General features: G+C 39.9%; 1 pseudogene; it reads left to right on the forward strand.

Moving 5' to 3' along the window:
* LOC105520748 overlaps window positions 1-12,368 on the forward strand; it is a 33,902-nt pseudogene extending 21,534 nt beyond the window's left edge.
* Window positions 12,369-12,873: the final 505 nt, after the last annotated feature.

Consider the following 12,873-nt stretch of genomic DNA (forward strand, 5'->3'; position numbering starts at 1 on the left):
GCCACCATAGGTCCCAGGGAAGGAATGTTCCCATCAGCAGACACAGTAAGGATTCCACTGAACCTGAAATGGCAGCTCCCACGTGGTCATTTCAAGCAACTCATGGTAGATCAGCTACCCAAAGCAAAATAACAACAACAACGACAACAAAACGAATTACTCTGGGATGTATAATATTTGACAAAGAGAATCACGAGGACCTGGAGTTGCTGCTACAAAACAGGGCTGAGAGAAACATGTCTGCAACTCTTCGCTGGGGTGTTTTTTTATCCCCGTCTCCTGGTAGCAATGAACAAAGATTGTAGCAAACATGGCCAAACAATAGCAAGGAACCTAAAAACTCCAACTCTTTAGAAATGAAGGCTGGGCTTACCCCATCAAACAACTGAGACAAGATGAAGTGACAGAATGTGGAATGGAGAGTTGAGAAGGAAGATTGTTGATGGGCCTTGGGACCATTTTCACCAAGATAGGCCTTAGTACCATTTACAGCTGTGGCAACTGGAACCTTTTTCACTAATCCTGTGTGTTAAGTATTTGTAGAGATTGAAGCAGGCTAGCACCTTGACGACTCATGGACAGATTTAGCTTCATGTAGGCATAAGCGGGTATGAGCAGTGTAAGGGGGAGCCCTCTTTACTCAGACTCTGTACCTTAGCTCACCTCGGCTTCCTGCCATGGTTTCATCAGAGTGTTTCATATGAATCTCAACTCTATGCAATGGCAGCATCTTGCTGTGTCATGGTAAGTAGACATGTGCAGCCTGTATTAGGAAGAGGGGATAATCTACAGTTATGCCTCAAATAATGGGGGTCCAGGAGCCAATGCATATCCGCTTTTCTTTTTCAAACTTGAAGTGGATAATCTGAAAGATATCCTGTAACTTAGAAGATAGAGGGAAAATTGAGCCTCAAGTACTCACTGTGGTGATTAATTTGATTACAAGTGCTTACCGGCTTTTCCTTTTTCCTGTCTCACTCTTCTCACCCCTCACTCCAACTTCCTGGGATTATCTCCACGACTCAAGTTCTTGTCTGAGGCCCTGCTTTTGGAGGGAACTCAAATTAAGTAATTAAAGTGTATATAATGATGGGCGCTGATAGATGTTATCACTCTCTTGGTCATTGTTTATTGCCTATATGCCCCTACTAGAATGAAAGTTTCCTATAAGCATATTTAATGGCTGTTTTCCTAGTGCCTAGTACAGTATCTGCACATAGAAGATGCCTAAAATATAGTTGGTGAATGAATGAATGAATTCTTTTTTTTTTTTTTTTTTTTTTGAGACGGAGTCTCGCTCTGTTGCCCAGGCTGGAGTGCAGCGGCCGGATCTCAGCTCACTGCAAGCTCCGCCTCCAGAGTTTATGCCATTCTCCTGCCTCAGCCTCCCGAGTAGCTGGGACCACAGGCGCCCGCCACCTCGCCCGGCTAGTTTTTTTGTATTTTTTTAAGTAGAGACGGGGTTTCACCGTGTTAGCCAGGATAGTCTCGATCTCCTGACCTCGTGATCCGCCCGTCTCGGCCTCCCAAAGTGCTGGGATTACAGGCTTGAGCCACCGCGCCCGGCCATGAATGAATTCTTAATTTGGAGATAACATCCTAGGGAAAGAAAGACCTTAACAGCACATTGGGCGGATAAAGCTTCAGACAGCCTGTCACGAAAAACATGCCATGTGTCTTGATCCTCCTAGATGTGGCCAAGAGAGTAGCTAGAGCCAGAGTATATGGACCCAAAGGGGCCAGAGGGATTAGGTCAATAGGTTGCTCAGACATGAACTCTATGGAAAGATCACTGAAGACCATATGATACCAACAGATACCTCAGGGAACACCTGTGTGCACTGGACCACCTGCCCCTATGCTTGGTAAAAACTCAGTACTCAGAATTCAGACCCCAATCCACCAGAATTACTTGATTCCTTTGGAAAAAAAAAACAAAAACAAACTTGATCTCTCTTTTGTCTCATTTTTCTCATCTGTTAAATTGGAAAGTGAGGAAGATTGGACAAAGATTAGATTCACTTTTATAAACATGTCTTCAAGAAGAAACGTAAGATGCAAGGGTTTGTTAAGTAAAGTAAAATATACCTCATACACCTGAGTTATGAACTGGTACTTGGCCCATTCTGTGAATAATACAATTTTTACCAAAAGGTCACCTAAATTTAATTAGGCACTGTAAATATAAGACCAGTTTGATTAACTCTTACTTTGTTGTTTCATTCATTGAAGCAAATAATTATTACAGTTAGAAAGTTCGCAAACTTGTAAGTGAGCTGTTAATCAGATTACCTGATTGATTTTTTACATTGTTTCAAACCTACTAGCATTTAAGAAAAAAAGCAGTACTTCTGGTAAGTTTGCACTGGGAAGTTCACTGGTTCACCCTTAACCTCCTCAGCATGTTTCTTCTCCTTCTAGGACTTAACATCTCCAAGATCTCATTCGAGATGCTAAAGCTGGAAGCTACAGAGAAGACGAGAGATCCCTCATTAATGTGATCGTGAGACAGGCATCTGTACTGTCTATCTGCGGCACCACACAAAGCTCCAGTTGCGAATGGGTTCTAATCACTCAGCAATAGGCTGGCTGCTTGTAACTGTGCCTTACTGGAAGGACAAAGTCATGCTGAGAGATAATTTTTATGTCATTAGTGGCCTACGTTACAAGTCAGATGGGGGTGAGCAAACAGATCTTTTTAGGACAGTGTGATTACCTCTCACCTAAAGACAACTTTTAAATAAAACAATAAATAGGATTCGCCTCTACTGTGAAGCTTCTCTCCAATATTTCCCCAAGACCACTTAGTGCTTATAAAAAAGTTTCTGTAGAAAACTTTCTGTCATCAAAGTTGTAAAAAGATCTAATTTTCATGAAAATAGATAAGTGTTGTCTCTTTCTACCTGGAAGCCTTACCTCCCTTGAGCTCTACTAGTTCTAGGCCCACAATAATCTGCCGTTATCGTCTGCATTGAGTCAAATTTCTTTCTCTTAGTTCTAAATGCTACCATCAATATTCTAATGAATGGAATTAATTAACATTTTTCCCTCATAAATAATCTTTTATATACCCAGCCCCTGTGCACCTTTCCAGCCTCATCTCTCACCAACACTGCCTGTGACCATTCCTCTCCCCAGATCTCTGAAAATTCTAACCTGTTTGAGGCTTGTGTGAACTTGCCACGGGATGGCGTCTCTCACGTCTGTGTCTTTACACACAATGCTCCCTCTTCTTGGAATATTCTTCCCTCCACTCCCCCCATCTGCTATGCTGAGCTCATTCCTGTTTGTCACTTGGACTCAGGGAGAAGGTTCAGTTAGGAAAAGCCTCGCTACTCATGACCTGAATTCTGAAGGGTAAGTCTCTGTGTTCAGGTCTCTCACCTGCCAGACGATGCCTTAACTGTCTCTCAGAATAAGAGGGTGAATTCCACCCTGAGCAGAACATGTCCTTTTGGTAACTGTTTAAGGACAAATGCAATTGTGCAAACCAAAGAAGAGTTGAAAGCCAGACAAACATTAGCCTGAAACTAGCCTTTTGACACACATTCTAAATGCCTGAACAATTATTTTCTTTTCTGCTGGCTCTTAAATAAACACATCACTAAGAATGACATTCAGCAGATGTGCACTGCTATTGAACTACTCCATAGCAGTAGGTAAAGAGCTGCTGTCCTGATCACTGCCCACCAAACCTTAGCGGCCTTGGTACCTCACTTTGGATACTTCTAAGAGCTCTTCTGCAGCTAAAGGGTTAAATCCTGGCCTAGCAAGGGGGCTTCCAAAAACCAGCCCCAGAGCTCCTGCAGGTGTCCATTATAATTGGTTGGTGCCACACTAGTTATTAAAATACTTTAAATATAACTTCCTGCAGATGACCAAATTTATGCAAGTTTTGAAGGAGCAATTGCAAAGATTCTCTGCTGACAAGTATAATAATAACACACAATGAGATAAGCCTGAATGTGACTGAAAATCAAATTTGCAGTTAGGAAAATATTCAATATAGCATCATGTCATGAGCCAAAGGAATCTAAGAGTCATGTTCAAACTATCAAGGAAAGGCAGCAAGGATTGCGGAAATGAGTGTTTTAAATTTCACATCTGAAACAGGTTAATTGAAATTATCAAATAGGATAAATACCTTTCATCATCAGACACTTCTATTTACTGCAGCAGTTCACAAGCGTAGGTGTTGAAGCACATTTTGGTTTAGTACTTAATAACTTGTCAAATGCATATTGAGCTTTTGTGAATTCAGATGCATCTGGCATGTGCAGGAGGTAATAATTACAGAACATCTACAATTGGGGCAGTTCCATCATGGGACTCATTGGCAAAATTAAGGATAGTGATGAAAAATAGAAGAGGTGGAGGCAAGAGGAGGCACACAAAGATTGTAAAGATAACACTGAGCCATACAATAATGCCTTCTGACTGTTGGAGATGTTTAACAGATAATATGTTGCTTCAGTTGTAGTGTTATTTATGGAAATAAAAAGAAATCCATAGTAAATATACCAGAAATGAATAAAATACAATAACACCTACACACAGAGAAATACGTTGATAAACAAATGTGCTAGAACCCACATTTATTTAGGTGGAATCCACATTGGCCCTGATAGGAGGGCAACTAGGGTGGTGTGTGAAAGAAATTCTTACCTTAGAACATCATTTCCTGACAGTTGGCCTCAGGAAAAGGAAGTAGACAGGCTGTAGAGGACAGGATGTGGTTTTCAGAGGCCAAATGGATGTGCAAATTCCATGAAGAGATACTGAGATCCTACTATGTTCCGGGTACTCTCTTTAACCATGAGTGATACAGAGATGCATGCAACATTATCCTGTCCTTCAAGAATCTACAATTTAGTAGAGTAGAAAAAGATTTTTAAAATCCTAATAATCTACTTCAGGCTATAATGAGCAAGACAATAGAGAGCTAGGATGACACACAGAAGTGAGTCATTAATTCTGACCAAGAAATACCAGGCAAAATGGACATTTTGGGTTTAGATAGGGACAGATGAGAAGGGTCTTCCTGAGCAGAGAAGGCAATGTATGATTCAGAGATGTAAACTCGTTTACTTGGAGTGGCAGTGGACTAACTAGTTGCATATGAAACCTACACAAACCAGAGAAGGTGTAAAGAAAGCTTCTTCTATTCACACCATAAGAAATAGATCAAGGGGAATTTCAGCATGTTTCTACAATATTTTAAACTAAAGTGCCATCCAATGACCAAGTTGTCTCTTTGGCCATATTCCCGATCCCAGCAACACATGCCTGGCAACACTACTGGTGTATCCATCTGTAGAGTACCCCCCACCTTTGGAAATGCCCAGTGGGAACTGGTATCCATGGCGCTGGGGCTGGAGAGGAAAGAGTGGTATAAAAATAGAAAGAATGAAATTGCAGCCTCTTTATAAGGGAGATACCACGATGGGAGAAGGAAATTAGGAGACTTAAGAGACAGCTGAGCTGTGGCACCAATGAAAGCTTAGACTACAATGTCTAATTCTATGGCCACAACCTATGCATGGCTATTTAAATTTAAATCAATTACATTTGAATGAAATTAAAAAGTCAGTTCCTCAGTTGTGTTAACCAAACATCAAGTGCCCAATAGCCACAATGACTAGTGGCTACCGTGTTGATCAGCACAGATATAGAACATTTCCACCATTCTAGAGACTTCTATTGCACAGTGCTGGCTTACAACTTTAGAACTAAAAGAGAAGAGTGTGTTAAAGAAAGGATAAGAAGGGGGTAAAAATGAAGACAGAAAAAAAAAAATCACAAAACCTAGACAGGAATATTGAAAAAAAAAAAAGTAATCAAAAGAGTATTAGACCTTAAGAATGAACAAGACTGGCTCAGGACCTTTCTCTCATCTTATAAACTATTGTCAAAGGAGAAGTGGGACAAAGGCTGATTATAGGGTCAGGAACACATGAGATTCCTGACCACATCAATCCAGTGCCAAAGAGAGTATGAGTGACAAAATTAGTTGGGAATGTGGTTGTTCTTATTTCCTCCCCATGCTGAATTTACTAAGCTCTGCTGTTTCCTAGCCAGGCCACTTAAACTCACTCAGTTCACTTTTCCACTCATAAATTTGTGCTAATAACTTCACCTGTAGTTATGGTTTAAATGATTAAATGAGATTATGTAGGTAAAATTTCCTTATAAACTGCTTGCTTCTTTGTAAAAGTTATTATAACTACGTTTTAGATTTTCTTTTGCACCTTGATTAAATATAAAGACATTTTAGCTTTTCTTTTGCATCTTTATTAATTATGTCTCTCTCATTGGACTATAATGAGATTATAATCTCATTATAATTAATTAATAATTAGATTCTTCATTCCACTTTGTCTCTCTCATTAGATGAGACCATATTCATTTTAATTCATTAAAATGAATTAAAGTGACATAACCTTATGATAAATTATAAATTTCATTCTTCCAACATGTCTTAGTTGTTTTTTAATGTTTTCTAACCATTTCTCTCTCACTAGATTGCAAGATATTTGAGTGTAAGAACTCTTTCTGAGACAGTTCCTCATTATTGATAAGGTCAGGTCAATAATTTGCAGAATATTCATTAAAATTATTTAGTGATCCATTTAGTCAAACATTTCAGGGATATTTCAGATTTGGTGCACCAGGAAACCACCCTGAGACGGAGGTTAGTATGCAGAAGATTTAGTAGGAAGTTTTCGTGGAATTCACATTTGTGCAAGGAAGGGAATTTGAGCAGCAGTACGGACTTGGCTAAGTCATCAGTCAGAGAGCTGGAATAACTTTTCAGATTTGGAGATAAGAGGACTTTATACCCCTGTGTTGATCAATATTTGATTGCAGCCTCTCCCGTGGTGAGGCAAGACCTCAGAAGAAGCAGTTGTTCGCAACCAAGATGGTGCCCAGGCCGGGCACGGTGGCTCAAGCCTGTAATCCCAGCACTTTGGGAGGCCGAGACAGGCGGATCACGAGGTCAGGAAATCGAGACTATCCTGGCTAATATGGTGAAACGCCGTCTCTACTAAAAAACACAAAAAATTAGCCAGGCGAGGTGGCGGCCGCCTGTAGTCCCAGCTACTCCTGAGGCTGAGGCAGGAGAATGGCGTGAACCCGGGAGGCGGAGCTTGCAGTGAGCTGAGATCTGGCCACTGCACTCCAGCCTGGGCGACGGAGCGAGACTCCGTCTCAAAAAAAAAAAAAAAAAAAAAAGATGGTGCCCAAACAGGGCAACTTCTGCTAGCATACCCAACTGATCAGAGAAATAATCCTTCATTTCTGAAGGTGGCTCTGAGTGGTGTACTGTAGCAAGGAGAGACATGAGGAAGAAAAGGAAGGAAGACAAGCCACATAATGTAACACTACAGATTACCATTAAATCACCCTTCTCCTTTCCACTTTCCTACACTCTCCCCACCACCTCCACCCCTCACCTATCCACCTCTGCCCCTGCTGCCACCACCAACACACAGAGTCTTAACATTGCACCCTTAAGGAGGAATAGATTTACAACTCCTGGAAACAGATCACCTGCCTTCCCTTTTCAGTCATTTAAAATCCTTAGATTTCCCCCACTTTCAGAGGGTATTAAAGTAACAGATTAAACAGTAAAATGAATCCCAATGTCAAAACATTTTTTAAAGTTAAAATTTCAGACCTTTCCATATTATATTAATAGATGACTCTAAATATAACTTTGAAATTTGCCCTGAATTTTAAATAAAAATGAATGATTCTTTTTTAACATGTGACAAATAGAAAAGATAAAATGATTCTTAATTGTTGTTCACAATTATTCTATCACTTAAATGCAAGCTACTTAAAATACAGCCATAGACTTTGAAGCATTTATATTTAATTCCAGAACTTACTTGAGACATATAGTGCTGAATAATTTTTTCAAGGAATTAGTATTGATTATTTTATTTTATGTTGAGTACATATACTTTAGATTTTCTTATATACAGATACATTTGCTCCCACATAGATAAATGTACCTGTGTTCTTATTCTATCCATACTATAATTGACAGCAGAGAGCATGCAAGGAAATAAAAAAACTGCCCTTAAGAGATGCTGCTTCTTTAGGCTTACAGTGCACTACTTGCCTTTTTTGTATATGTCTTGGTATTTTCTGTCAGAATCAGGAAATCTCCTAGGAGAATCTTTCTTCTGAAATCTGCCCTTGCTACCTAATTCGATTATTTATTGTATAGCTCAAAACCTGGCATCACCATGAGTCACTTACATTTTTATTTTTTAACTTCTAAAGCAATTAGAGTTGTGACTACTTCTGAGAAGTCTGAAAATTTTGATGGTTTTACTATAAAACCATCCTCTTGCAGGGACATTAATGAAAGCAGCGTGGCAAGGGAGGAATGATGAGCATGGATGGTTTTCAAAATCCAGGGAAGCCAACTAAATGAGCACAGTGACAGCTGCTCTTTTGAATCTCTGGATTAGGAGAAATGTCTTCAGAACTACGGTTTGATTCTTTAGGAAGGCATGCCCTTCATGAATTTCAGGTTTTTGCAGACATACTCAACAAGGCCACCACTTGCCAAGAATAAAACTTCATAACTTCATATAACAAGAGTCTTTATGGTGTACGCCAGTGGTACCTTTAATGACATCAGATCTAATATTTTTCCTGGCCCCTATTTTCTTTCCTCCAGGCTCCCATTAGTGCTATTTCTTTGCCCACACACGTTTTGTTCACTCCACAAAACCTAATTCTAATCCATTAACTCCAACTAAAATTGTCATGTCCTATAAAGAGCCTTTCCGTATCTTGTTCCTTCTCTGAATTTTCTAGCCCTTTATCTGAGTCTCTCACATTCTGGGTACTCATTTATTCAAAAAGCATTTGTCAAGTGCAAACCAGAGTAAAACAGGCAGTGTGTAAGGTGGCTCCGGAGATCCCTCTCCCTGCTTTCCATGCCCTTGTGTAATCACCTCCTTCCCTCAATTGTGGGGTGTACTTTGTGGGGTGTACTTGCTTCTAATGAACAGAATAAGGAAAAAGTGAGGGGTTCTCAGTTCTGAGATGAGATTACAAAAAACAGAGTCTTTCATCTCCCTCGTTCTCCTTTACCCTCCGAGGACAGCCAGCACCATATTGGGAGCTGCCCTATGGATAAACCCACGTGTCAAATAACTCAGTCCAATAACCTGTGAGGAACTAAATCCCACCAATAACCACATAAGTAAGCTGCATCTAGATCTTTCACCTACAAAAACTGTGAGAAGGAATATTTGTCATTTAAAGCTGTTAAATTTTGGGGGTAATTTGTTACATAACAATAGACGACTAAAACATAGAGCTAAGCACACTACTACGAAGTGATCATGTCTTCTCTAGAATGGTCACTTTTTATTGCCATATATTTTGCTCCTTATTGGTTCACAGGCCCCTTGAAGACAGGATTCTTCTTCCGGGAAATACGCACTATGTACATGAGGGTGTTCACAAAGTGCCCTCCTGCACCCAGCCCAGCCAAGTGAAGCCAGCTCGATTTCTTCCCTTTTCACTTTCCCCCTTTGGCCACCGTTCATCACCCCTAAAAAAGTCTATTTTACCAGAAAGGGTCAAAGATGTTTCTAATGTTCCATCATGGAAGGGCATAGAGGAGAGATCTGTGAGGCTAGAGGAGGAAGAAAAATCCTTAGCCAAAACTGCTAAAGCAGCTGGGAGGAGGGAGGAACCAGGAGAGAATGTAACTCAACAGCCAGAAGCAGTGAGCAGAATTGTCTTGGTGTGTTCACTAGTGAGGTGCCAGAAAGATGTGCTTAAAAAGAATAAGGGGAATTATACAATAACAAGAACGGTTGCCTGTTTAGACTGTGCTTCTTCAATTGCAAAACCAACCTACAACCCAAACAGTGGGCTTTGTTCAGCAGCATGCTCAGTTATTCATCCATTCCACAGGTATTTATTGAACACACTTTGCAGTCATGGTGCTTACAATCTGGTGGAATAGGCTGAAGACAAGTCAATAAAATATTAATTTATGATATAATTACTTAAACATATCCAGTTCCTTGTTATCTCTTTCGGCAACTAACAGACTGCTTTTGCTTAATAGAAGATAACATCTGTTGGATAAATGAATGAATGAGAGCCTACATTTTGCATATTTTAGTAGTACCATTTATTCATTATTATGTAAGAAGTCTTGTGCTATATGTATTAGCTTGCTAGGGCTACCATAACAAAATACCACAAACTGGGTGGCTTAAACAATAGATATTTGTTTTCATGCAGTTCTAGAGGCTGGAAGTTTGACATCAAAGTGTTGGCAGGGCTGGTTTCTTCTGAGACCTCTCTTCCTCCCTGGATTGTAGATGGCTGTCTTCTCCCTGTGTTTTCACATAGTATTCCTTCTCTACAAATATGTGTCCTAATTTTCTCTTCTTATAAATTCACTAGCTATTTTGGATTAGGGCCCACTTTAACGACCACATTTTAATTTAATCACTTTTTTACAGATCTTATCTATTTATAGACTCACATCTCCAAAAACCAAGCTCCCCAAGTGAGCAATTGCTGTCCCCCTGAAGGGCTTACAACTCTAATGGGGTCCATGTGAGAGGGTCATGATCGATTGAGCAAGCAGCGGGAGCGTGACTGGGGGCTGCATGCACCGGTAATTAGAAGAGAACAGAACAGGACAGGAATTTTCACAGTGCTTTTTCATACAATGTCTGTAATCTATAGATAACATAACTGATTAGGTCAGGGGTCGATCTTTAACTACCAGGCCCAGGGTGTGGCGCCAGGCTGTCTGCCTGTAGATTTCATTTCTGCCTTTTAGTTTTTACTTCTTTTTTAATTTGGAGGCAGAAATTGGGCATAAGACAATATGAGGGGTGGTCTCCTCCCTTACCACGACAGGACAGAAAGAGATAATGCTGAGTCATGCTACGGATGCAAAGATGTTAACAACAGGGCCACAGTATGACATTCATGTGTCCTGTGCACTTTTGCCTCTGTAATGCCCTTTCCTTTATTTACATGTTATTTAGTACATATTAAATATTGCATATGATATATAATAACTTATGACTGTGTTTGTAGAAAGATGAATGCATTGTTATATATTAAAACATTTTCTTTAACCTAGAAGTTCACATTTTTCTTTCTGATTTTAAAAGAAATTAAAACATTTTCATAGGCCCCTGGAAGTATCAAGAGTCCTCAGTACTGTGACTACTGCTGGTAAGTTCATCCTGGTTAACCAAAGAAATGACTCAACTTGAATTCTGAAGCATGAGTAGCTGTCTGGAGTAGTAGTTCTCAAACTTTACAGAACATGCAAATCATCTGAAGATCTTTTTAAACGATAGACTCACTTTCAGTATGTTGAGGTTGTAGTCCAAGATGTTGGATACTAAAAGTTCTCAGGTGATGTTACTGTGTAGGGACCACTCTTTAATAGTAAAGATCTAGAGCTATGTCTTCTACTATGTAGCCACCAGCCACATGATGCTATTTAAAATTTTAATCTAAATTAATTAAAATTAAATAAAATTAGAAGTTCAGTTCCTGCATTCTTCTAACTGCATTTCAAGTGCTCAATAGACACACGTGATAATTGGCTACCTTAATAGTGCATTTATAGGACATTTCTATAATTGCAGAAAGTGCAGGGGAAGCAAATAGTATTCTAGATATAGAAGAGCAGGGAGAGGCTAAGCACAATGGGTCCCATAATTGAAGGTCTATCAAAGCCAAGTAGAAAAATGTGTCTTTGTGGAGTAAACCATCATAGACTTAAACAGAATAGACTCTTCTCAATTCAGTCTGTTTCTTTACTTGTAGTGAAACCATTGCTGCAGATCTGTTTCTTGTTACTACCAGTAAATATTCATTCTCAAAGTCAGTTGCCCATATATGTGCTCTCAGGTGCCCTTTGGTTGGAAATTTAACTGGACTAAACCATTAGACGTTAGGCTTCTGCTTAAAGTATCATGAGTTTGGAGCAAAGATCTATGAAACCAAAGGCAGCTGCTGTGTGTATGTGCATGTGTGGTATGTGTATGTGTGTGTATGGGTGTAGACTGACAGCTTCATCCTTTGAACTTGGTTTCAGCAAAACTAAATGTCCTTCCTGAGGAAAGGAAAGTGAGTGGTCCCTGAGAGCAGTCCTTGTGACTTTTCTTGATTGTCTCTCAGATTTGTTCCACAGATGTGCTGAGCTAAGGAAGTGTTTTTCACTTGGTGACTCATTTATTTAGTTGCAACCTTTGTTATTTTTCAGGTTTATAAAGCAAATCAGAGTCCATGAGGAAAGTGCATTTGAGCTCGTCAACATGCATCAAACACACGCAGGGCATCCACGCTACTGAATGCTTGTGCTCTAGGCTTTCTTCGAAAGCTGGGACCTAACCATGCAGAAATCTCAGTCGACAACTCCTGGGAAGCATGTTGAACAACAAAACTAACCCTCAAAGGTTGCCAGGGCTTCAGATTAGGTTGAACATGTCCCTGTGCTGCTAATTGTCTTTGTGCTAACCATCCCACAACGATGAGGTGTTAATTTTTTCCCCATATGGCTCATTAAACCCAACACAAATAATGAAACCCTAAAGCTTTGTGCTTTGCATAATGTCAAGCGAATCTGATCACTTTACAGTCCATAGGCTTTAAAGATTTTGAATTAGGATTTGTCCTGCTGAGGGAAAAATAAAAATAAAAATAAAAACTCCAAAGGAGTATCACAGCACATTTTGGCTGCAGGCCACGTATGAGCACAAACACCACTCTCTCTTCTTTCAGCTTAAAGTGCATGTGGCTGAGAACTTCTGCTGCAGCCTCTCCAATTTATCACTAAAATACCTATGAAGAAACAGA

Source organism: Colobus angolensis, unplaced genomic scaffold (genome assembly GCF_000951035.1).
Source record: "Colobus angolensis palliatus isolate OR3802 unplaced genomic scaffold, Cang.pa_1.0 Scaffold388, whole genome shotgun sequence".
Classification (NCBI taxonomy): Eukaryota; Metazoa; Chordata; class Mammalia; order Primates; family Cercopithecidae; genus Colobus; species Colobus angolensis.